At 48.4% G+C, this 25404-nt stretch overlaps 1 long non-coding RNA gene across 2 annotated transcripts in view; it reads left to right on the top strand.

Moving 5' to 3' along the window:
- The first annotated feature begins 330 nt into the window (after positions 1-330).
- Positions 331-25404, top strand: part of LOC140393999 (uncharacterized) — a 120591-nt gene continuing 95517 nt past the window's right edge. Inside the window, exon 1 of one of the 2 annotated variants that reach the window (XR_011935802.1) lies at positions 331-600. This is a non-coding gene — a long non-coding RNA (uncharacterized lncRNA). The other variant, XR_011935803.1, reaches the window with a different exon arrangement.

The following is a 25404-nucleotide window of genomic DNA, read 5'->3' as shown; positions in this document are numbered from 1 at the left end:
TCTCTCACTCCTCCCCCCCTCCCCTCTCTCACTCCTCCCCCCCTCCCCTCTCTCACTCCTCCCCCCCTCCCCTCTCTCACTCCTCCCCCCTCCCCTCTCTCACTCCTCCCCCCCTCCCCTCTCTCACTCCTCCCCTCCCCTCCCCCTCTCTCACTCCTCCCCTCCCCTCCCCTCTCTCACTCCTCCCCTCCCCTCCCCTCTCTCACTCCTCCCCTCCCCTCCCCTCTCTCACTCCTCCCCTCCCCTCCCCTCTCTCACTCCTCCCCTCCCCTCCCCCCCCCCCCTCCCTCCCTCCCCTCCCCCCCCCCCTCCCCTCCCCCCCCCCCTCTCTCACCGCCAGCGGCAGGCAGTCCATCCGCCTCATGGTGAAGAATGAGCGCTGGAAACTCAGCACAAAATCCTGCTCCTGCGGCCAAGCCCCCGAAACGCAGCTCATCCTGACCCCAACATCCGGGTCAGACCCCGCAAGGGTCACTTCCGGGTTAGGACCATTTCTTTGGAATTGTGGGTCACCCCTTCAAACAGGCTGAAATCCGGATGCGACTCAAACAGGGAGATTGCGATGGTAACAAATCCAGAGCGTACCGCAGGAGAGAGAAGGTGCTAACATTGAGCTTGGATGATTGTCCAGCTGGAGTTGGAGAGAATGGTATCACCATGGCAACCAATCCCGGGCAAAAGGGAATGGCAGCAAGGTTGGGCCAGGAGGCCAGCGTGAACAAACAGTTCGAGTTGGTTTAAAAATCACCGGGACTGTCAGAATTCTCATTAAATTTGGGCAGGTTTAATTCAGTTGGCGAGGGCAACAGTGGGTTCAGTTCCCATACCAGCTGAGGTTTTTCATGAGCGGCATATTGGCACAGTGGTTACCACTATTGCCTCAAAGTGTCAGGGACCCAGGTGACTGGAGGTTGTACGTTCTTCCCATGTCTGCATTGCTTTCCTCCGGATTCCTTCCACAATCCAAATATATACAGGTCAGGTGGATTGGCCACTCTTTTGAGGTCCACCAACAAAATAGAAGAAAGGAAACAAACTTGGGGACAAAGCCAAAAAGGGCCGCTCCTGCCCAAACATAACAAAGATCAACGAAAACTTGAAAACATTAGATATGAGACGCCACCTGGGTGAGAAGGCACACCAGCACCTGGCCGCCCTCCATAAGCGGGAGACTCAGAACCTCCGCAGTGACCCAGTGCAGTCTCTTGTCCCAGAAGAACTCTACAAGCATTCTCTGGAGCTTTGTGACAAAGTAATGGGGAGGGGTCAAAGTGACCAGCCGTTACCACAACATGGAGGCTATCAGCTAGTTTATGATGAGAACTGGACCCCTGTAAGACAGCACTCGGAGCAGTCCTGTCCAGCGTCTCAAGCGAGTGGTGACCTTGGTCTCCAGCTCTTGCCAGTTAGCCGGCCATGATTCCTCAGACAAGCACTGATGGACTCCCAAATAGAGGAGGCTGGTCCTGCTCCAGGTGAAAGGCCTGAGCTCCTCTGGGACTCACCTGAGGGTGAAGGATCAGGTGAGGCTTAAAAAGGGCTGGGTTAGCCAGGTGTTTACACTCGGGTTTTGATAGTAGGGCGTTCCTCGTGAATAAAAGAGAGGTTCCAAATGGAGAAAGTTGTGGCAGATCAGGGAGGTATGTAATAGTGGCAAGGGCATTGGAGGGTGTTGGTGGCGTTGGTAAGCATGTATGGTCCCAACTGGTATGATGCAGGTGTGTGGTGCCATCCCCGACTTGGATTTACATTAATTGACAGTGGGTGGAGACTGGGACATGGTGCAGGAGCCAAAATTGGACAGTTCACGACCGCGATCACTTACCCAGATAGGGGGAGCGAAGGTGTTGACTGGGCTAATAGTGGAAATGGGAGGTGTGGACCCTTCGAGGTTCTTGCACCCGGGGGAGTGGGAGTATTTTTTCTTCTCTTCAGTTCATAAGGCCTATTTGCGGATAGATTTTTTTGTGGGGAAGTCACTGTTGGCTAGGATCAAGGTGTCAGAATATTCGGCAATTGAGATATCGGACCATGCACCACATTGGGTTGATATGGTGTTGGGGAAGGGAATATTCCAGAGGCGGGGGTGGAGATTGGATGTGGGGCTGTTGGGAGACCGAGGCTTTTGTAATAAGATTGGAAAAGTGATTGAGGAATATGTGCGGTTTAATTGTACGTGTGAGATCTCGTAGTATGGGAAGCTTTGAAGGCAGTGGTGAGGGGGGAGGTGATATCATTTAAGGCAAAAGTGGATAACGAGGAGAGGGTTGAGCGGCAAAGGTTAATAGATGAGATGTTGGAAGTAGAAGGGGATCAGGGGTTATGGGGAGAAGGCAGGAGAATAGAAGGGGATCAGGGGTTATGGGAGAAGGCAGGAGAATGGGGCTGAGAAAATATCAGCCATGGTTGACTGGCCGAACAGACTCGATAGCCCTGGTGGCCGAGTGGCCTAATTCTGCTTTTCATGGTCTTATGGACCGAAGATATGCAGAGGATGTGGATCCAACACTGTTGGAAAAGAGGAAGCAGTTGCCGATGAGTTTTGACCGGCTCGCCACAAGGAAGGTGGTGCGCAAATTGAGGCGGGCAAGGGGAGAGTATGGAGAGAAGGCATGCTGGGAGGCACCTTCGGAGGGATGCAGCGGGGAGGGAAATTGTTCAGGTTTGGGATGGGACAGGGAAAGTTGGTGGTGGCTCATGATGAGATTTAACAGTTTATGAGAGCTTGTATAGGTTGGAACCACCGGGGGAAGATCGGGGAATGCAGGAATTCCTGGATGGTTGGGAATATCCGAGGTTGGGGGAGGAGGATAGGACCACATTGGAGGGGGTGATAGGGGGGCAGGAGATAAAAGATGTGATTGGGAAGATGCAGCCGGGGAAGGTAGCAGGGTCGGGTAAGTTTCCGGTGCAGTACTATAAAGAATTTGGGGATAAGCTGGCGCCGCTGATGGTGGAGATGTTTGAGGAGGCGATAGGGACTTGGAGGCAGGCATCGATCTCCTTGTTGCTCAAGAAGGATAAGGATCTGACGGAATGTGGCTCGTATAGGCCCATATCACTCTTGAATGTAGATGCAAATGTGTTGGCGAATAGGTTGGAGGAGTGCCCCCCGCGGTGATACTGGTAGATTAGACGGGGTTTGCAAGAGGGAGACAGCTTTTTTCAAACATTCGGAGGATTCTGAATGTAGTTATGGCACCGACGGAGGGGAGGGAGACAGAGGTAGGAGTGGCGCTGGATGGCGGGAAGGCGTTTGACCGGATAGAGTAGAGGTATTTGATGGCGGTTTGGGATTGGGCTGCGATTTGTGGATTGGGTACAATTACTTTACAGGGAGCCGATGGCGAGTGTCTGCACGAATAATGTGAATTCTGAGTATTTTGCTGTACATCGAGGGGCCAGGCAGGGGTGTCCTATGTCCCCCTTATTGTTTGCACTTGCGATCGAGCCTTTGGCCATCGCGTTGAGAGTTTCGGGGGTGTGAAGGGGGATAGTGTGGCGGGAGGGTATCTTTGTACGCAAACGACTTGCTATTGTATGTGTCGGATCCAAGTACGTCGATGGGTGGTATATTGGAGCTGCTTCGAGTGTTTGGGTCTTTCTCGGGATATAAACTAAATTTGGACAAAGGTGAATATTTTGCGGTGTCCCAGTTGGGGGTGGGAGAGGCTGCCATTCCGTAGGGTGGTAACCCACTTTAGATACCTGGGGGTGCAGGTGGCACAAGATTGGGGGAAGCTCCGTAGATATAACATCACCAGTTTGGTGCGGAGGGTGAAAGCGGATTTGGCAAGATGGGATTGTCTTCCTCTATCGCTGGCAGGTTGGATGCAGGCAGTTAAGATGAATATATTGCCGCTGTTTTTGTTCATTTTTCAGTTTTATCAAAGACTTTTTTAGGGAAGCAGAAAAGATGATCTTTTTGCAGAGAGGACGGCAGTCTGGGTTGGGTCTCCCAAATTTATCGTATTATTCCTGGGCGACAAATGCTGAGAAGGTGCGGGGCTGGGTTAAAGGGGGGGGGGGGGACTTCCAGTGGGTTAGAATGGAGGAGAGCCTATGCAAGGGGTCGGGGTTGAGAGCGTTAGCAACAGCACCGCTCCCGATGACCCCAGGGAAATACTCAGGGAGACCGTTGGAGTGGCGACCCTCAAGATCTGGAGGCAGCTGCGCCAGCACTTTAAGATGTGGGCGGGGCCAAGGGAAATGCCAATTCGAGGGGAGATGTTTAGGTATATGCAGGTATGAAATTGTGCCAGGAATGAGGTACAGAGCTTTCCATTTGCACCGGCCCCCACACTGTTGATACTGATGGCAGGAGGATTGGAGTGTTGACGATTTATGGGGTTATTCTGGGAGACGATAAGGTATCACTGAGGAAGTTGGAGGAGGGCATGGAGGAGAGGTTGTGGTGTGAGGTGCTAAGGAGGGTGAATGCATCAACCTCATGCGCGAGGTTGGGGCTGATACAGTTGAAGGTGGTTTGTCAGGCTTACCTCACAAGGACGAAGTTTAGCCGACTTTTTGAGGGCTGGAGGATGTTTGTGAACGCTGTGGGGAGGGGGAGTACCCGAAAATCACGTTTATATGTTTTGGTCCTACCCAAAACTGGAGGGTATTGGAGGGAGGTCTTTAGAGTAATCTCAAAGGTGGTGCACGTGAGACTCGAATCAGGTTCCCTAGAAGCCATATTCGGGGTGTCGGATCGGCCGCGGTTGGAGGCTGATGTCTTAGCCCTTGCCTCGCTGATTGCCCGAAGGTGGATTTTGTTGGGGTGGAGGTCGGCGTCTTGGCCCTGTGACTCTGCGTGGCGGGGGTACCTGCTGGAGTTCTTAACACTCGAGAAAGTAAAGTTGGAGTTGAGGGGGAGGGTGGAAGGGTTCTACAACTCATGGGCCTTGTTCATCATGCATTTTCATGAATTGGATGGCATCGAACATATGGGGGGGTTGGGGGATGGAATGTGTGAATTGATGATGATTCTTTTTCATTGGTGTTTTGTATTCAAAATGTTGGGAGCTGTTTGAGGGTGGGTGGGATGAGGGGATTGTTGGCTCGGGGATTGCCATTGTATTTGTTATTATTGTTAATTATTGTAAACATGTTGTTGTAAGCATGAATAATGTCAAAAAGGAAGAGAATAAAAATATATTTTTAAAAAATAATTCTATTAGCACTGGAACATGCCATTCGGCCCTCCAAGCCTGCGCCGATCACGTAGCCTATCTAGACCAACCGCCTGTATCCTATACCCCGTCTATTCAAGTATCTATCCAGATAAGTCTTAAAGGTCGCTAATGTATCTGCCTCAACCACTTCACTTGACAGTGCATTCCAGGCCACCACCACCCTCTGTGTAAAAAAAAACTTCCCCCGCACATCTCCACTGAACCTACTCCCCCTCACCTTGAACTTGTCCCCCTTGGAATTGGCATTTCTGCCCTGGGGAAAAAACCTCCAACTGTTCACCCTTATACTTCTCATAATTTTATAAACTTCTATCAGGTCGCCCCTCCGCCTCCGTATTTCTAGGGAGAACAATCCCAATTTAATCAATCTCTCCTCATAGCTAATATCCTCAATACCAGGCAACATCCTGGTAAGCCTTTTCTGTACTCTCTCCAAAGCCTCCGCATCTTTCTGGTAGTGTGGTGACCAGAATTGGACACAGTATTCCAAATATCGCCTAACCAACGTTCTATCTAACTTTGACATAATTTGCGAGCTTTTATACACGATACCCCATCCGATGAAGGCAAGCATGCCATATGCTTTCTTTACCACCATTTCCACCAGTGCTGCCACTTTTAAGGACCTGCATGTCCAGATCTCTCTGTGTGTCATTGCTCCTGATGGTCCTGCTGTTTATTTTATAGCTCCCACCTGAATTGGATCTACCAAAATGCATCACCTCGCATTTGTTTGGGTTAAATTCCATCTGACATTTCCCCGTCCAATTTTGCAGCACATCTATATCCTGCTGTATTCTCTGGCTTAATCGGGAGATTGACTCCCTACTGATGGCCAGGTCTGAGGCGGCCTGCTGTGCTACTTTCTTTGGCATGTAATCTTCTACACGCTTGCTGATGAAGTCTGTGATGGTGGTGGCATATTCATTTAGGTTGGTCGCTGAGTTTTTAAATATGGATCAGTCTATGCATTCTAAGCAGTCACGGAGGAGCTCTTTATTGCCTTGGACCAACACTGCATGACCTTCTTAACTGGATTCTCCTGCTTAAGTTTCTGCTTGTATGCCGGGAGAAGGAGCACCGTCTTATGGTCTGATTTTTCCAAAGTGCGGTCGGGGGATGGATCTGTTGGCACCCATGATTTTTGTGTAGCAGTTGTCGCAGTGGTGTAGCACTGTTGAAAATTTAGCATGGCCAATCCACCTACCTTGCACATCTTTGGGTTGTGGAGGTGAGACCCATGCAGGCATGTGTAGAATTTGCAAACTCCATACTGACAGTGACCCGGAGCCGTGATCTAACCCGACTCCTCAGCATCATGAGGCAGCAGTGCTAAGCACTGTACTACCATGCCGTCCCCATCCTCTCTTCCTAACTTAAGTGTTCCATGTCAGGCAGCATCCTGGTGAATCACCTCAGCACCCCGTCCAGTGCAATCACATCCTTCCTATAATGAGGTGGTCAGAATTGCACACACTACGCCAGCTGTGGCCTCACCAAAGTTCTATACAACTCCAACATGAGCTCCCTGCTTTTGTAATCTATGCCTCGATTGATAAAGACATGTATCCCATATGTGTTTTCACCACTCTATTAACCTGCCCTGCTGTCCGAGATCTACAGACAAACATGCCAAGGTCACTTTGTCTCTTGGAACTTCCCAGTGTCATGCCAGTCATTGAACACTTCCTTGTCACATTACTCCTTCCAAAGTGTATCAACCTCACACTTTTCAGGATTAAATACCATCTGCCACTTTACTGCCCATTTGACCATCCCATCCATATCTATCTGTAACCCAAACTACTCAACCACACTGTAAACCACCCGGCCAATCTTTGTATCACCTATAAACTTACTGATCCTATGCCCCATATAGTCATCCATGTCATTTATATAAATGCCAAACATTAGGGGACCCAGTATAGATACCTGTGGTATGCCACTGGACACTGGCTTCCAGACACTAAGGCAGCCATTGGTCATCATCCTTTGTCCAAGATTGGCTGAGCCAATTTTGAATTCACCTTATCAAGTTACCCTGGATCCCATGTGCATTTGCCTTCTTTATAAGTCTCCCATGTGGGACATTGTCAAAGGTTTTGCGGAAATTCATGTAAACTTCATCAACTGCACAACCCTCCGCTACAGACCTGGTTACGTGCTCAAAAATTCAATCAAATGTTTTAGGCATGACCTCCCTCTATTCCTGATCAAACCTTGCCTCTAAATGGAGATAGATTCTCTCCTTCAGAATTTTCTCCAAGTTTCCCAACCACTGATGTGAGACTCACTGATAAGTACCCTAGCTTATCTCTACAACCTTTCTTAAATAGTGGAACCACATTAGTTGTTTTCCAGTCCTCTGGCACCTCCCCTGTGGCCAGAGAGGAATTAAATATTTGGGTCAGAGCCCCTGCAATCTCCTCCCACAGCAACTTGGGACACAATTCATCCGGACCTGGAGATTTGTCCATTTTTGAGCCTGCCAACACCTCCAATACATTATCACTCTCTATGACAATTTTCTCAAGAAGCTCACAATCTCTCCATGAGTTCCATACCTACCTCCTCATTCTCCTGGGAAAAGACAGATGTGAAGCATCCGTTCAACACCCTACTGGCTCCACCCACAGATTTCCCCGTAATGGGCCATACTTTTTACCTGGTGTGGCCATCTAAAATGGCCGCCCGCAAATGATAATGGGAATTGTGGTCAGATTGGGACACAGACGATACACAGCTCGTGTGTATTGTGCAAAGGAAACCAGACCGACAGAAATTTGACCTGCTAAAGGTCAATCACCGATCTCCCCAGGACAATGGGACTCAGATTGAAACATAACAATAGTAACAGACTCGGGGGCGCCTGTTCACCTTATTTGGATGTGCATACATGCCTTGGACAATAACAACCAGGACCCGCCCAGCTATCAAGGTACCGGTCCTAATTGGCCAGAATTGATTAGGGTGATCAAAACCCTATCGATTCATTGGATCCTGAGTTTGGACCACCCAAAAGAGCGCAAAAGATCAGAGGATAAAAGGAACTGCGTGACCAGCGCTCGCTCTCTTTTGGGACCGGCCTCTGCCCCACCAACTGCAGCATATCGACCAGCCAAGTTCAAGGACCCGGGATCGCTACCAGAAGGACGAACCTCAGCCCAGACGTACCTGACAACTTCCAGCCGCCAGATAAAGGCCTTATCTAACCTGCACAGAGCCGGTCACTTGAAAATTAAGTAAAGGTAATTTAAACTGTTAGGTATAATTTAATGCATAGTAGCGTGTAGATTATTAATTATAGAACCAATCCTATGTCTAATAAACAATAATTGAACTAATATACTGGTTGTGTGGTCATTTGTCCAATACACAAAACGTACTCAAGTCATCAGGTTATTAATAAAGATGGAGGTCCAACACTGGTTACCCTCTTCCCATTGATATACTTATAGAATAACTTGGGATTTTCCCTACTTTTACCAGCCAGAGCTTTCTCATATCCCCTCTTTGCTCTGCTAATTGCTTTCATAAACTCCATCCTGCACTACTTTACTCCACTATTGCCTCCGTTGATTTGCTCTGCTTGTACTTGCTAGAAGCCTCTCTTTTCCTTCTCATTGTAAATGTTTCTAGTCATCCATGATTCTCTGGGCTTGTTACTCCTTCCTATTATCCTAGTGGAAATATGTTGGGCTTATACCGTCCCCATTTATTTTTTTGAATGCCCCCCCCCCACGACTGCTCTTCTGTAGATTTCCTCACAAGTAACTCTTTCCAGCCTACCATGGCCAGATTCTGTCTTATTTTACTAAAATCCGCTCTCCCCCAATCCAAAGCCTTTTTAAAAAAACTTGTCTATTTGTTTGTCCATAACAAACTTAAATTGTACCACGTAGTGTTGAATTCTTTATTTCTATGTGAACCACAAGCTGTTTCTTATATTGACCAAATGCCCACACAACCAGTATATTAGTTCAAAGACAGTTTATTAACAAACACGACTTATTTCTATATGCAATGATTCACGCGGCTATGCACTAAACTCGACCTAATAACTAAGATGACTTTTACTTAACTTTGGGGTGACCGGTTCTGTGCGGGAGATAAGGCCTTTATCTGTGTCCACGTGGGTTGGTTGGAAGTCGTCAGGTTCGTCTCGGCTGGGCTCGTCCTTCAGGTAGCGATCGTGGGTCCTTGAACTTGGCCGGTTAGTCTGCTACTGTTGCAGTTCCTCGATTTGAGTTCTATTGTCCTGGGGGAAATGGTGATTGACTTTTAATGGGTGCAGGTTTTGGTCAGGTCTGGCTTCTTTGCACAATACACAGAGTCTGTGTCCAAGTTGACCACAATTCCCATGGTCCTTTGCAGGTGGCAGCTTTCCTCCAAGAAGACGCCCCCATTACTGAGAAACATTTTAGAATGCTGTTCTGCCAGCTCATGAGCCTGACAAATCATAACTGTTTATTCCAAAGACAGCTCCAATTCCCTTAGCAACGGTTCCCTCAGCTTATTTTAATTCACATCAAACACAATCTGGTCCCGAATCCTGTAAGATTCCACCGCAGAAAAATTACAGGGTTTAGCTTTTAAGTTTAAATCAATGATGAAATGATCTATGGACTACCCTGTCTTCTGTAAACGTGCTCTAAGCTCATAGCGTTCATAAAATTAATTCTTTCTGGGGGTGCTATGTGCATCAAATCTTCAAATTACTTTGTTAAAATGTTTTGCTATCTTCATTGTTTACCAATTTGAACGCATTAAATACAACAATTGCTTTAGGCCCTGCCACTGTTCGGAGCATCGCTACCTTGCATGAATCTGATTGATCTCCTAAAGTTACTGCAGTAAGAAACAGATTAAAGTTTAAACACACGTCAGTTGCTGTCCACATTACCATGAAATCTGAGACTCACTGGTGGCGTCAACGACTCCATGTAGTTAATTCTGGCAGTCTGCAAAATCTTCAAATCTCTGTGGATTTCATGGCAGTACTTTCTCAGTGTTTAATACCGTACAGCCATGGTACCATGTAATGTTCTTGTCGAATGGCCTGATTTATATTACAAGATCACTTGTAGCTAAAGCAAAAAACAATTTATTAACATTATCTGTGGGTTAACTATATACAAAACAACAGATGAATAACATAGTGACCATGACCACACAGTGACTGTTTCCCCAGAGTGACCATTACCACACAGTGGCTGTTTCCCCAGAGTGAACATTACCACACTGACCGTTTCCCCAGAGTGACCATTACCCCACAGTGACCATTACCACACAGTGACTGTTTCCCCAGAGTGACCATTACAACACAGTGACAGCTTCCCAGAGTGAACATTTTCCCAGAGCGACCATTACCATACAGTAACTGTTTCCCCAGAGTGACCATTACCACACAGTGGCTGTTTCCCCAGAGTGACTATTACCAATCAGTGGCTGTTTCCCCAGAGTGACCATTACCATACAGTAACTGTTTCCCCAGAGTGACCATTACCACACAGTGGCTGTTTCCCCAGAGTGACCATTACCACGCAGTGGCTGTTTCCCCAGAGTACCATTACCACACAGTGACTGTTTCCCTAGTGTGACCATTACCACGCAGTGACTGCTTCCCAGGGTGACCATTACCCCAGAGTGACCATTACAACACAGTGGCTGTTTCCCCAGAGTGATCATTACACACAGTGGTTGTTTCCCCAGAGTGACCATGACCACACAGTGGCTGTTTCCCCAGAGTGACCATTAACACACAGTGGCTGTTTCCCCAGAGTGAAAATTACCACACAGTGGCTGTTCCCCAGAGTGACCATTACCACACAGTGTCCATTTCCCCAGAGTGACCATTACCACACAGTGACCATTTCCCCAGAGTGACCATTACCACACAGTGACCATTTCCTCAGATTGACCATTACAACACAGTGGCTGTTTCCCAAGAGTGACTGTGCCCACACAGTGATTATTTCCCAAGAGTGACAATTACCACACAGTGACGATTTCCCCAAGTGACCATTACCACACAGTGACGATTTCCCCAAAGTAACCATTACCACACAGTGACTGCTTCCCAGAATGACCATTTCCCCAGTGTGACCATTACCACACAGCGGCTGTTTCCCCAGAGTGACCATTACCACACGGTGACTTTCCCCAGAGTGACCATTACCACACAGTGGCTGTTTCCCCAGAGTGACCATTTCCACACAGTGGCTGTTTCCCCAGAGTGACCATTACCACACAGTGGCTGTTTCCCCAGAGTACCATTACAACACAGTGACTGTTTCCGTAGAGTGACCATTACCACGCAGTGACTGCTTCCCAGAGTGAACATTTTCCCAGAGTGACCATTACACACAGTGGTTCTTTCACCAGAGTGGCCATTACCACACGGTGACAGTTTCCCCAGAGTGACCATTAACACACAGTGACTGCTTCCCAGAGTGAACATTTTCCCAGAGTGACCATTACCATACAGTAACTGTTTCCCCAGAGTGACCATTACCACACAGTGACCATTTCCCCAAGTGACCATTACCATAGAGTGACGAATTACCCAAAGTAACTATTACCACACAGTGACTGCTTCCCAGAGTGACCATTTTACCTGAGTGACCATTACCATACAGTAACTGTTTCCCCAGAGTGACCATTACCACATAGTGACTGTTTCCCCAGAGTGACCATTACCACACAGTGCCTGTTTCCCCAGAGTGACTATTACCACAAAGTGGCTGTTTCCCCAGAGTGACTATTACCACACAGTGGCTGTTTCCCCAGAGTGACCATTACAACACAGTGGTAGTTTCCCCAAAGTGACCATTACCACACGGTGACAGTTTCCCCAGAGTGACCATTAACACACAGTGACTGCTTCCCAGAGTGAACATTTTCCCAGAGTGACCATTACCATACAGTAACTGTTTCCCCAGAGTGACCATTACCACACAGTGACCATTTCCCCAAGTGACCATTACCATAGAGTGACGAATTACCCAAAGTAACTATTACCACACAGTGACTGCTTCCCAGAGTGACCATTTTACCTGAGTGACCATTACCATACAGTAACTGTTTCCCCAGAGTGACCATTACCACATAGTGATTGTTTCCCCAGAGTGACCATTACCACACAGTGCCTGTTTCCCCAGAGTGACTATTACCACAAAGTGGCTGTTTCCCCAGAGTGACTATTACCACACAGTGGTTGTTTCCCCAGAGTGACCATTACCACACAGTGGCTGTTTCCCCAGAGTGACCATTAACACACAGTGGCTGTTCCCCAGAGTGACCATTACCATACAGTGACCGTTACCCCCGAGTGACCATTACCACACAGTGACCATTTCCCCAAGTGACCATTACCACAGAGTGACTGCTTCCGAGGGTGACCATTTCCCCAGAGTACCATTACCACACAGTGACTGTTTCCCTAGTGTGACCATTACCACGCAGTGACTGCTTCCCAGAGTGACCATTACCCCAGAGTGACCATTACAACACAGTGGCTGTTTCCCCAGAGTGATCATTACACACAGTGGTTGTTTCCCCAGAGTGACCATTACCACACAGTGGCTGTTTCCCCAGAGTGACCATTAACACACAGTGGCTGTTTCCCCAGAGTGAAAATTACCACACAGTGGCTGTTCCCCAGAGTGACCATTACCACACAGTGTCCATTTCCCCAGAGTGACCATTACCACACAGTGACCATTACCACACAGTGACCATTTCCCCAGAGTGACCATTACCCTAGAGTGACCATTACCACACAGTGACCATTTCCTCAGATTGACCATTACAACACAGTGGCTGTTTCCCAAGAGTGACGGTGCCCACACAGTGATTATTTCCCAAGAGTGACAATTACCACACAGTGACGATTTCCCCAAGTGACCATTACCACACAGTGACGATTTCCCCAAAGTAACCATTACCACACAGTGACTGCTTCCCAGAATGACCATTTCCCCAGTGTGACCATTACCACACAGTGGCTGTTCCCCCAGAGTGACCATTACCACACGGTGACTGTTTTCCCAGAGTGACCATTACCACACAGTGGCTGTTTCCCCAGAGTGACCATTTCCACACAGTGGCTGTTTCCCCAGAGAGACCATTACCACACAGTGGCTGTTTCCCCAGAGTACCATTACAACACAGTGACTGTTTCCCTAGAGTGACCATTACCACGCAGTGACTGCTTCCCAGAGTGAACATTTTCCCAGAGTGACCATTGCACACAGTGGTTCTTTCACCAGAGTGGCCATTACTACACAGTGGCTGTTTCCCCAGAGTGGCCATTAACACACAGTGACTACTTCCCAGAATGACCATTTCCCCAGAGTGACCATTACCACAAAGTGACTGTTTCCCCAGAGTGACCATTACAACACAGTGGTAGTTTCCCCAAAGTGACCATTACCACACGGTGACAGTTTCCCCAGAGTGACCATTAACACACAGTGACTGCTTCCCAGAGTGAGCATTTTCCCAGAGTGACCATTACCATACAGTAACTGTTTCCCCAGAGTGACCATTACCACACAGTGACCATTTCCCCAAGTGACCATTACCACAGAGTGACGAATTACCCAAAGTAACTATTACCACACAGTGACTGCTTCCCAGAGTAACCATTTTACCTGAGTGACCATTACCATACAGTAACTGTTTCCCCAGAGTGACCATTACCACATAGTGACTGTTTCCCCAGAGTGACCATTACCACACAGTGCCTGTTTCCCCAGAGTGACTATTACCACAAAGTGGCTGTTTCCCCAGAGTGACTATAACCACACAGTGACTGTTTCATAGAACATAGAACATAGAACAATACAGCGCAGTACAGGCCCTTCGGCCCACGATGTTGCACCGAAACAAAAGCCATCCAACCTACACTATGCCATTATCATCCATATGTTTATCCAATAAACTTTTAAATGCCCTCAATGTTGGCGAGTTCACCACTGTAGCAGGTAGGGCATTCCACGGCCTCACTACTCTTTGCGTAAAGAACCTACCTCTGACCTCTGTCCTATATCTATTACCCCTCAGTTTAAAGTTATGTCCCCTCGTGCCAGCCATATCCATCCGCGGGAGAAGGCTCTCACTGTCCACCCTATCCAACCCCCTGATCATTTTGTATGCCTCTATTAAGTCTCCTCTTAACCTTCTTCTCTCCAACGAAAACAACCTCAAGTCCATCAGCCTTTCCTCATAAGATTTTCCCTCCATACCAGGCAACATCCTGGTAAATCTCCTCTGCACCCGCTCCAAAGCCTCCACGTCCTTCCTATAATGCGGTGACCAGAACTGTACGCAATACTCCAAATGCGGCCGTACCAGAGTTCTGTACAGCTGCAACATGACCTCCCGACTCCGGAACTCAATCCCTCTACCAATAAAGGCCAACACTCCATAGGCCTTCTTCACAACCCTATCAACCTGGGTGGCAACTTTCAGGGATCTATGTACATGGACACCTAGATCCCTCTGCTCATCCACACTTTCAAGAACTTTACCATTAGCCAAATATTCCGCATTCCTGTTATTCCTTCCAAAGTGAATCACCTCACACTTCTCTACATTAAACTCCATTTGCCACCTCTCGGCCCAGCTCTGCAGCTTATCTATATCCCTCTGTAATCTGCTACATCCTTCCACACTATCGACAACACCACCGACTTTAGTATCATCTGCAAATTTACTCACCCACCCTTCTGCACCTTCCTCTAGGTCATTAATAAAAATGACAAACAGCAACGGCCCCAGAACAGATCCTTGTGGTACTCCACTTGTGACTGTACTCCATTCTGAACATTTCCCATCACCAGAGTGACCATTTCTCCAGAGTGACCATTACAACACAGTGGCTGTTTCCACAGAGTGACCATTAACACACAGTGGCTGTTCCCCAGAGTAACCATTACCACACAGTGACCATTTCCCCAAGTGACCATTACCACACAGTTTCGATTCCCCAGAGTGACCATTAACACACAGTGACTGCTTCCCAGAGTGAACATTTTCCCAGAGTGACCATTACCATACAGTAACTGTTTCCCCAGAGTGACCATTACCACACAGTGGCTGTTTCACCAGAGTGACTATTACAACACAGTGGCTGTTTCCCCAGAGTGACTATTACCACACAGCGGCTGTTTCCCCAGAGTGACCATTACCACACGGTGACAGTTTCCCCAGAGTGACCATTAACACACAGTGACTGCTTGCCAGAGTGACCATTTCTCCAGAGTGACCATTACAACACAGTGGCTGTTTCCACAGAGTGACCATTAACACACAGTGGCTGCTCCCCAGAGTGACCATTACCATACAGTGACCATTTCCCCAAGTGACCATTACCACACTGCGGCTATTACCCAAGAGTGACTGTGCCCACACGGTGATTATTTCCCCAGAGTGACCATTACCACACAGTGACCATTTCCCCAAGTGACCATTACCACACAGTTTCGATTCCCCAGAGTGACCATTAACACACAGTGACTGCTTCCCAGAGTGAACATTTTCCCAGAGTGACCATTACCATACAGTAACTGTTTCCCCAGAGTGACCATTACCACACAGTGGCTGTTTCACCAGAGTGACTATTACCATACAGTGGTTGTTTCCCCAGAGTGACCATTACCTCACGGTGACAGTTTCCCCAGAGTGACCATTAACACACAGTGACTGCTTCACAGAGTGAACATTTTCCCAGAGTGACCATTGCACACAGTGATTGTTTCCCCAGAGTGACCATGACCACACAGTGGCTGTTTCCCCAGAGTGACCATTAACACACAGTGGCTGTTTCCCCAGAGTGACCATTACAGCACAGTGACTGCTTGCCAGAGTGACCAATTCTCCAGAGAGACCATTACCACACAGTGGCTGTTTCCACAGAGTGACCATTAACACACAGTGGCTGTTCCCCAGAGTGACCATTACCATACAGTGACCATTTCCCCAATTGACCATTACCACACTGCGGCTGTTTCCCAAGAGTGACTGTGCCCACACGGTGATTATTTCCCCAGAGTGACCATTACCCCAGAGTGACCATTACCACACAGTGACCATTTCCCCAGAGTGACCATTACCACACAGTGACCATTGCCACACAATGACTGTTTCCCCAGAGTGACCATTACCACACAGTGGCTGTTTCCCCAGAGTCACCATGACCACACAGTGACTTTCCCCAGAGTGACCAATACCACACAGTGACTTTCCCCAGAGTGACCATTACCACACAATGACCGTTTTCCCAGAGTGACCATTACCACACAGTGACCATTGCCACACAATGACTGTTTCCCCAGAGTGACCATTACCACACAGTGGCTGTTTCCCCAGAGTGACCATTACCACACAGTGGCTGTTTCCCCAGACTGACCATTACCACACAGTGGCTGTTTCCCCAGAGTACCATTACCACACAGTGACCATTTCCCCAGAGTGACCATTAACACACAGTGACTGCTTCCCAGAGTGAACATTTTCCCAGAGTGACCATTACCACACAGTGACCATTTCCCCAGAGTGACCATTACCCCAGTGTGACCATTACCACACAGTGACCATTTCCCCAGAGTGACCATTACAACACAGTGGCTGTTTGCCCAGAATGACCATGACCACACAGTGACTTTCCCCAGAGTGACCATTACCACACAGAGACTTTCCACAGAGTGACCATTACCACACAATGACCATTTCCCAGAGTGACCATTACCAAACAGTGACTATTGCCACACAGTGACTGTTTACCCAGAGTGACCATTACCGCACAGTGGCTGTTTCTGCAGAGTGACCATTATCACACAGTGGCTGTTTCCCCAGACTAACCATTACCACACAGTGGCTGTTTCCGCAGAGTACCATTACCACGCAGTGACTGCTTCACAGAGTGACCATTACCCTGGAGTGACCATTACAACACAGTGGCTGTTTCACCAGAGTGATCATTACACACAGTGGTTGTTTCCACAGAGTGACTATTACCACACAGTGGCTGTTTCCCCAGAGTGACCATTAACACACAGTGGCTGGTTCCCCAGAGTGACCATTACCACACAGTGGCTGTTCCCCAGAGTGACCATTACCATACAGTGACCATTTCCCCAGAGTGACCGTTACCACACAGTGTCCATTTCCCCAGAGTGACTATTACCACACAGTGACCATTTCCCCAGAGTGACCATTACCCCAGAGTGACCATTACCACACAGTGACCATTTCCCCAAAGTAACCATTACCACACAGTGACTGCTTCCCAGAATGACCATTTCCCCAGTGTGACCATTTCCACACAGTGGCTGTTCCCCCAGAGTGACCATTACCACATGGTGACTGTTTCCCCAGAGTGACCATTACCACACAGTGGCTGTTTCCCCAGAGTGACCATTTCCAACAGTGGCTGTTTCCCCAGAGTGACCATTAACTCACAGTGGCTGTTTCCCCAGAGTACCATTACAACACAGTGACTGTTTCCCTAGAGTGACCATTACCACGCAGTGACTGCTTCCCAGAGTGAACATTTTCCCAGAGTGACCATTACACACAGTGGTTCTTTCCCCAGAGTGGCCATTACTACACAGTGGCTGTTTCCCCAGAGTGACCATTAACACACAGTGGATGTTTCCCCAGAGTGACCATTACCACACAGTGACTGCTTGCCAGAGTGACCATTTCTCCAGAGTGACCATTATTACACAGTGGCTGTTCCCCAGAGTGACCATTACCATACAGTGGCCATTTCCCCAGAGTTACCATTACCACTCAGTGACCATTTCCCCAAGTGTCTCTTACCACAGAGTGACTGCTTCCCAGGGTGACCATTTCCCCAGAGTGACCATTACCACACTGCGGGTATTTCCCAAGAGTGACTGTGCCTACACAGTGACCATTTCCCCCAAGTGACCATTACCACAGAGTGACAATTTCACCAGAGTGACCATTAACACACAGTGACTGTTTCCCCAGAGTGACCACTACCACACAGTGGCTTTTTCCACAAAATGACCATTAACACACAGTGACTGCTTCCCCAGAGGGACCATTACCACACAGTGACTGTTTCCCCATTGTGGCCAGTACTACACCGTAACCATTTCCCCAGGGTGACCATTACCACACAGTGACTGTTTCCCCAGAGTGACCATTACCACACAGTGAGCATTTTCCCAGAGTGACCATTACCACACAGTGACCATTGCCCCAGAGTGACCATTACCACACAGTAACCATTTTCCCAGAGTGACCATTACCACACAGTGACTGTTTCACCAGAGTGACCTTTACCACACAGTGACTGTTTCCCCAGAGTGACCATTACCACACAGTGACTGTTTCCCCAGAGTGACCATTACCACACAGTGACTGTTTCCCCAGAGTGACCATTACCACACAGTGACCATTGCCCCAGAGTGACCATTACCACACAGTAACCATTTTCCCAGAGTGACCATTACCACACAGTGGCTGTTTCCCCAGAGTGACCATTAACACACAGTGGCTGTTCCCCAGAGTGACCATTACCATACACTGACCGTTTCCCTCGAGTGACCATTACCACACAGTGACCATTTCCCCAAGTGACCATTACCACAGAGTGACTGCTTCCGAGGGTGACCATTTCCCCAGAGTGACCATTACCAGACAGTGACCATTTCCCCAGAGTGACCATTACCCCAGAGTGACCATTACCACACTGACCATTTCCCCAGAGTGACCATTACAACACAGTGGCTGTTTCCCCAGAGTCACCATGACCACACAGTGACTTTCCCCAGAGTGACCATTACCACACAGTGACTTTCCCCAGAGTGACCATTACCACACAATGACCGTTTTCCCAGAGTGACCATTACCACACAGTGACCATTGCCACACAATGACTGTTTCCCCAGAGTGACCATTACCACACAGTGGCTGTTTCCCCAGAGTGACCATTACCACACAGTGGCTGTTTCCCCAGACTGACCATTACCACACAGTGGCTGTTTCCCCAGAGTACCATTACCACACAGTGACCATTTCCCCAGAGTGACCATTAACACACAGTGACTGCTTCCCAGAGTGAACATTTTCCCAGAGTGACCATTACCACACAGTGACCATTTCCCCAGAGTGACCATTACCCCCAGAGTGACCATTACCACACAGTGACCATTTCCCCAGAGTGACCATTACAACACAGTGGCTGTTTGCCCAGAATGACCATGACCACACAGTGACTTTCCCCAGAGTGACCATTACCACACTGACTTTCCACAGAGTGACCATTACCACACAATGACCATTTCCCCAAAGTAACCATTACCACACAGTGACTGCTTCCCAGAATGACCATTTCCCCAGTGTGACCATTACCACACAGTGGCTGTTCCCCCAGAGTGACCATTACCACATGGTGACTGTTTCCCCAGAGTGACCATTACCACACAGTGGCTGTTTCCCCAGAGTGAGCATTTCCACACAGTGGCTGTTTCCCCAGAGTGACCATTAACTCACAGTGGCTGTTTCCCCAGAGTACCATTACAACACAGTGACTGTTTCCCTAGAGTGACAATTACCACGCAGTGACTGCTTCCCAGAGTGAACATTTTCCCAGAGTGACCATTACACACAGTGGTTCTTTCCCCAGAGTGGCCATTACTACACAGTGGCTGTTTCCCCAGAGTGACCATTAACACACAGTGGATGTTTCCCCAGAGTGACCATTACCACACAGTGACTGCTTGCCAGAGTGACCATTTCTCCAGAGTGACCATTATTACACAGTGGCTGTTCCCCAGAGTGACCATTACCATAGAGTGGCCATTTCCCCAGAGTGACCATTACCACACAGTGACCATTTCCCCAAGTGTCTCTTACCACAGAGTGACTGCTTCCCAGGGTGACCATTTCCCCAGAGTGACCATTACCACACTGCGGGTATTTCCCAAGAGTGACTGTGCCCACACAGTGACCATTTCCCCCGAGTGACCATTACCATAGAGTGACGAATTACCCAAAGTAACTATTACCACACAGTGACTGCTTCCCAGAGTGACCATTTTACCTGAGTGACCATTACCATACAGTAACTGTTTCCCCAGAGTGACCATTACCACATAGTGATTGTTTCCCCAGAGTGACCATTACCACACAGTGCCTGTTTCCCCAGAGTGACTATTACCACAAAGTGGCTGTTTCCCCAGAGTGACTATTACCACACAGTGGTTGTTTCCCCAGAGTGACCATTACCACACAGTGGCTGTTTCCCCAGAGTGACCATTAACACACAGTGGCTGTTCCCCAGAGTGACCATTACCATACAGTGACCGTTACCCCCGAGTGACCATTACCACACAGTGACCATTTCCCCAAGTGACCATTACCACAGAGTGACTGCTTCCGAGGGTGACCATTTCCCCAGAGTACCATTACCACACAGTGACTGTTTCCCTAGTGTGACCATTACCACGCAGTGACTGCTTCCCAGAGTGACCATTACCCCAGAGTGACCATTACAACACAGTGGCTGTTTCCCCAGAGTGATCATTACACACAGTGGTTGTTTCCCCAGAGTGACCATTACCACACAGTGGCTGTTTCCCCAGAGTGACCATTAACACACAGTGGCTGTTTCCCCAGAGTGAAAATTACCACACAGTGGCTGTTCCCCAGAGTGACCATTACCACACAGTGTCCATTTCCCCAGAGTGACCATTACCACACAGTGACCATTACCACACAGTGACCATTTCCCCAGAGTGACCATTACCCTAGAGTGACCATTACCACACAGTGACCATTTCCTCAGATTGACCATTACAACACAGTGGCTGTTTCCCAAGAGTGACGGTGCCCACACAGTGATTATTTCCCAAGAGTGACAATTACCACACAGTGACGATTTCCCCAAGTGACCATTACCACACAGTGACGATTTCCCCAAAGTAACCATTACCACACAGTGACTGCTTCCCAGAATGACCATTTCCCCAGTGTGACCATTACCACACAGTGGCTGTTCCCCCAGAGTGACCATTACCACACGGTGACTGTTTTCCCAGAGTGACCATTACCACACAGTGGCTGTTTCCCCAGAGTGACCATTTCCACACAGTGGCTGTTTCCCCAGAGAGACCATTACCACACAGTGGCTGTTTCCCCAGAGTACCATTACAACACAGTGACTGTTTCCCTAGAGTGACCATTACCACGCAGTGACTGCTTCCCAGAGTGAACATTTTCCCAGAGTGACCATTGCACACAGTGGTTCTTTCACCAGAGTGGCCATTACTACACAGTGGCTGTTTCCCCAGAGTGGCCATTAACACACAGTGACTACTTCCCAGAATGACCATTTCCCCAGAGTGACCATTACCACAAAGTGACTGTTTCCCCAGAGTGACCATTACAACACAGTGGTAGTTTCCCCAAAGTGACCATTACCACACGGTGACAGTTTCCCCAGAGTGACCATTAACACACAGTGACTGCTTCCCAGAGTGAGCATTTTCCCAGAGTGACCATTACCATACAGTAACTGTTTCCCCAGAGTGACCATTACCACACAGTGACCATTTCCCCAAGTGACCATTACCACAGAGTGACGAATTACCCAAAGTAACTATTACCACACAGTGACTGCTTCCCAGAGTAACCATTTTACCTGAGTGACCATTACCATACAGTAACTGTTTCCCCAGAGTGACCATTACCACATAGTGACTGTTTCCCCAGAGTGACCATTACCACACAGTGCCTGTTTCCCCAGAGTGACTATTACCACAAAGTGGCTGTTTCCCCAGAGTGACTATAACCACACAGTGACTGTTTCATAGAACATAGAACATAGAACAATACAGCGCAGTACAGGCCCTTCGGCCCACGATGTTGCACCGAAACAAAAGCCATCCAACCTACACTATGCCATTATCATCCATATGTTTATCCAATAAACTTTTAAATGCCCTCAATGTTGGCGAGTTCACCACTGTAGCAGGTAGGGCATTCCACGGCCTCACTACTCTTTGCGTAAAGAACCTACCTCTGACCTCTGTCCTATATCTATTACCCCTCAGTTTAAAGTTATGTCCCCTCGTGCCAGCCATATCCATCCGCGGGAGAAGGCTCTCACTGTCCACCCTATCCAACCCCCTGATCATTTTGTATGCCTCTATTAAGTCTCCTCTTAACCTTCTTCTCTCCAACGAAAACAACCTCAAGTCCATCAGCCTTTCCTCATAAGATTTTCCCTCCATACCAGGCAACATCCTGGTAAATCTCCTCTGCACCCGCTCCAAAGCCTCCACGTCCTTCCTATAATGCGGTGACCAGAACTGTACGCAATACTCCAAATGCGGCCGTACCAGAGTTCTGTACAGCTGCAACATGACCTCCCGACTCCGGAACTCAATCCCTCTACCAATAAAGGCCAACACTCCATAGGCCTTCTTCACAACCCTATCAACCTGGGTGGCAACTTTCAGGGATCTATGTACATGGACACCTAGATCCCTCTGCTCATCCACACTTTCAAGAACTTTACCATTAGCCAAATATTCCGCATTCCTGTTATTCCTTCCAAAGTGAATCACCTCACACTTCTCTACATTAAACTCCATTTGCCACCTCTCGGCCCAGCTCTGCAGCTTATCTATATCCCTCTGTAATCTGCTACATCCTTCCACACTATCGACAACACCACCGACTTTAGTATCATCTGCAAATTTACTCACCCACCCTTCTGCACCTTCCTCTAGGTCATTAATAAAAATGACAAACAGCAACGGCCCCAGAACAGATCCTTGTGGTACTCCACTTGTGACTGTACTCCATTCTGAACATTTCCCATCACCAGAGTGACCATTTCTCCAGAGTGACCATTACAACACAGTGGCTGTTTCCACAGAGTGACCATTAACACACAGTGGCTGTTCCCCAGAGTAACCATTACCACACAGTGACCATTTCCCCAAGTGACCATTACCACACAGTTTCGATTCCCCAGAGTGACCATTAACACACAGTGACTGCTTCCCAGAGTGAACATTTTCCCAGAGTGACCATTACCATACAGTAACTGTTTCCCCAGAGTGACCATTACCACACAGTGGCTGTTTCACCAGAGTGACTATTACAACACAGTGGCTGTTTCCCCAGAGTGACTATTACCACACAGCGGCTGTTTCCCCAGAGTGACCATTACCACACGGTGACAGTTTCCCCAGAGTGACCATTAACACACAGTGACTGCTTGCCAGAGTGACCATTTCTCCAGAGTGACCATTACAACACAGTGGCTGTTTCCACAGAGTGACCATTAACACACAGTGGCTGCTCCCCAGAGTGACCATTACCATACAGTGACCATTTCCCCAAGTGACCATTACCACACTGCGGCTATTACCCAAGAGTGACTGTGCCCACACGGTGATTATTTCCCCAGAGTGACCATTACCACACAGTGACCATTTCCCCAAGTGACCATTACCACACAGTTTCGATTCCCCAGAGTGACCATTAACACACAGTGACTGCTTCCCAGAGTGAACATTTTCCCAGAGTGACCATTACCATACAGTAACTGTTTCCCCAGAGTGACCATTACCACACAGTGGCTGTTTCACCAGAGTGACTATTACCATACAGTGGTTGTTTCCCCAGAGTGACCATTACCTCACGGTGACAGTTTCCCCAGAGTGACCATTAACACACAGTGACTGCTTCACAGAGTGAACATTTTCCCAGAGTGACCATTGCACACAGTGATTGTTTCCCCAGAGTGACCATGACCACACAGTGGCTGTTTCCCCAGAGTGACCATTAACACACAGTGGCTGTTTCCCCAGAGTGACCATTACAGCACAGTGACTGCTTGCCAGAGTGACCAATTCTCCAGAGAGACCATTACCACACAGTGGCTGTTTCCACAGAGTGACCATTAACACACAGTGGCTGTTCCCCAGAGTGACCATTACCATACAGTGACCATTTCCCCAATTGACCATTACCACACTGCGGCTGTTTCCCAAGAGTGACTGTGCCCACACGGTGATTATTTCCCCAGAGTGACCATTACCCCAGAGTGACCATTACCACACAGTGACCATTTCCCCAGAGTGACCATTACCACACAGTGACCATTGCCACACAATGACTGTTTCCCCAGAGTGACCATTACCACACAGTGGCTGTTTCCCCAGAGTCACCATGACCACACAGTGACTTTCCCCAGAGTGACCAATACCACACAGTGACTTTCCCCAGAGTGACCATTACCACACAATGACCGTTTTCCCAGAGTGACCATTACCACACAGTGACCATTGCCACACAATGACTGTTTCCCCAGAGTGACCATTACCACACAGTGGCTGTTTCCCCAGAGTGACCATTACCACACAGTGGCTGTTTCCCCAGACTGACCATTACCACACAGTGGCTGTTTCCCCAGAGTACCATTACCACACAGTGACCATTTCCCCAGAGTGACCATTAACACACAGTGACTGCTTCCCAGAGTGAACATTTTCCCAGAGTGACCATTACCACACAGTGACCATTTCCCCAGAGTGACCATTACCCCAGTGTGACCATTACCACACAGTGACCATTTCCCCAGAGTGACCATTACAACACAGTGGCTGTTTGCCCAGAATGACCATGACCACACAGTGACTTTCCCCAGAGTGACCATTACCACACAGAGACTTTCCACAGAGTGACCATTACCACACAATGACCATTTCCCAGAGTGACCATTACCAAACAGTGACTATTGCCACACAGTGACTGTTTACCCAGAGTGACCATTACCGCACAGTGGCTGTTTCTGCAGAGTGACCATTATCACACAGTGGCTGTTTCCCCAGACTAACCATTACCACACAGTGGCTGTTTCCGCAGAGTACCATTACCACGCAGTGACTGCTTCACAGAGTGACCATTACCCTGGAGTGACCATTACAACACAGTGGCTGTTTCACCAGAGTGATCATTACACACAGTGGTTGTTTCCACAGAGTGACTATTACCACACAGTGGCTGTTTCCCCAGAGTGACCATTAACACACAGTGGCTGGTTCCCCAGAGTGACCATTACCACACAGTGGCTGTTCCCCAGAGTGACCATTACCATACAGTGACCATTTCCCCAGAGTGACCGTTACCACACAGTGTCCATTTCCCCAGAGTGACC

Source organism: Scyliorhinus torazame, chromosome 17 (assembly GCF_047496885.1).
Source record: "Scyliorhinus torazame isolate Kashiwa2021f chromosome 17, sScyTor2.1, whole genome shotgun sequence".
Classification (NCBI taxonomy): Eukaryota; Metazoa; Chordata; class Chondrichthyes; order Carcharhiniformes; family Scyliorhinidae; genus Scyliorhinus; species Scyliorhinus torazame.
Note: the sequence above shows the minus strand (reverse complement) of the source record. Positions and strands in the feature narration are given on the sequence as shown.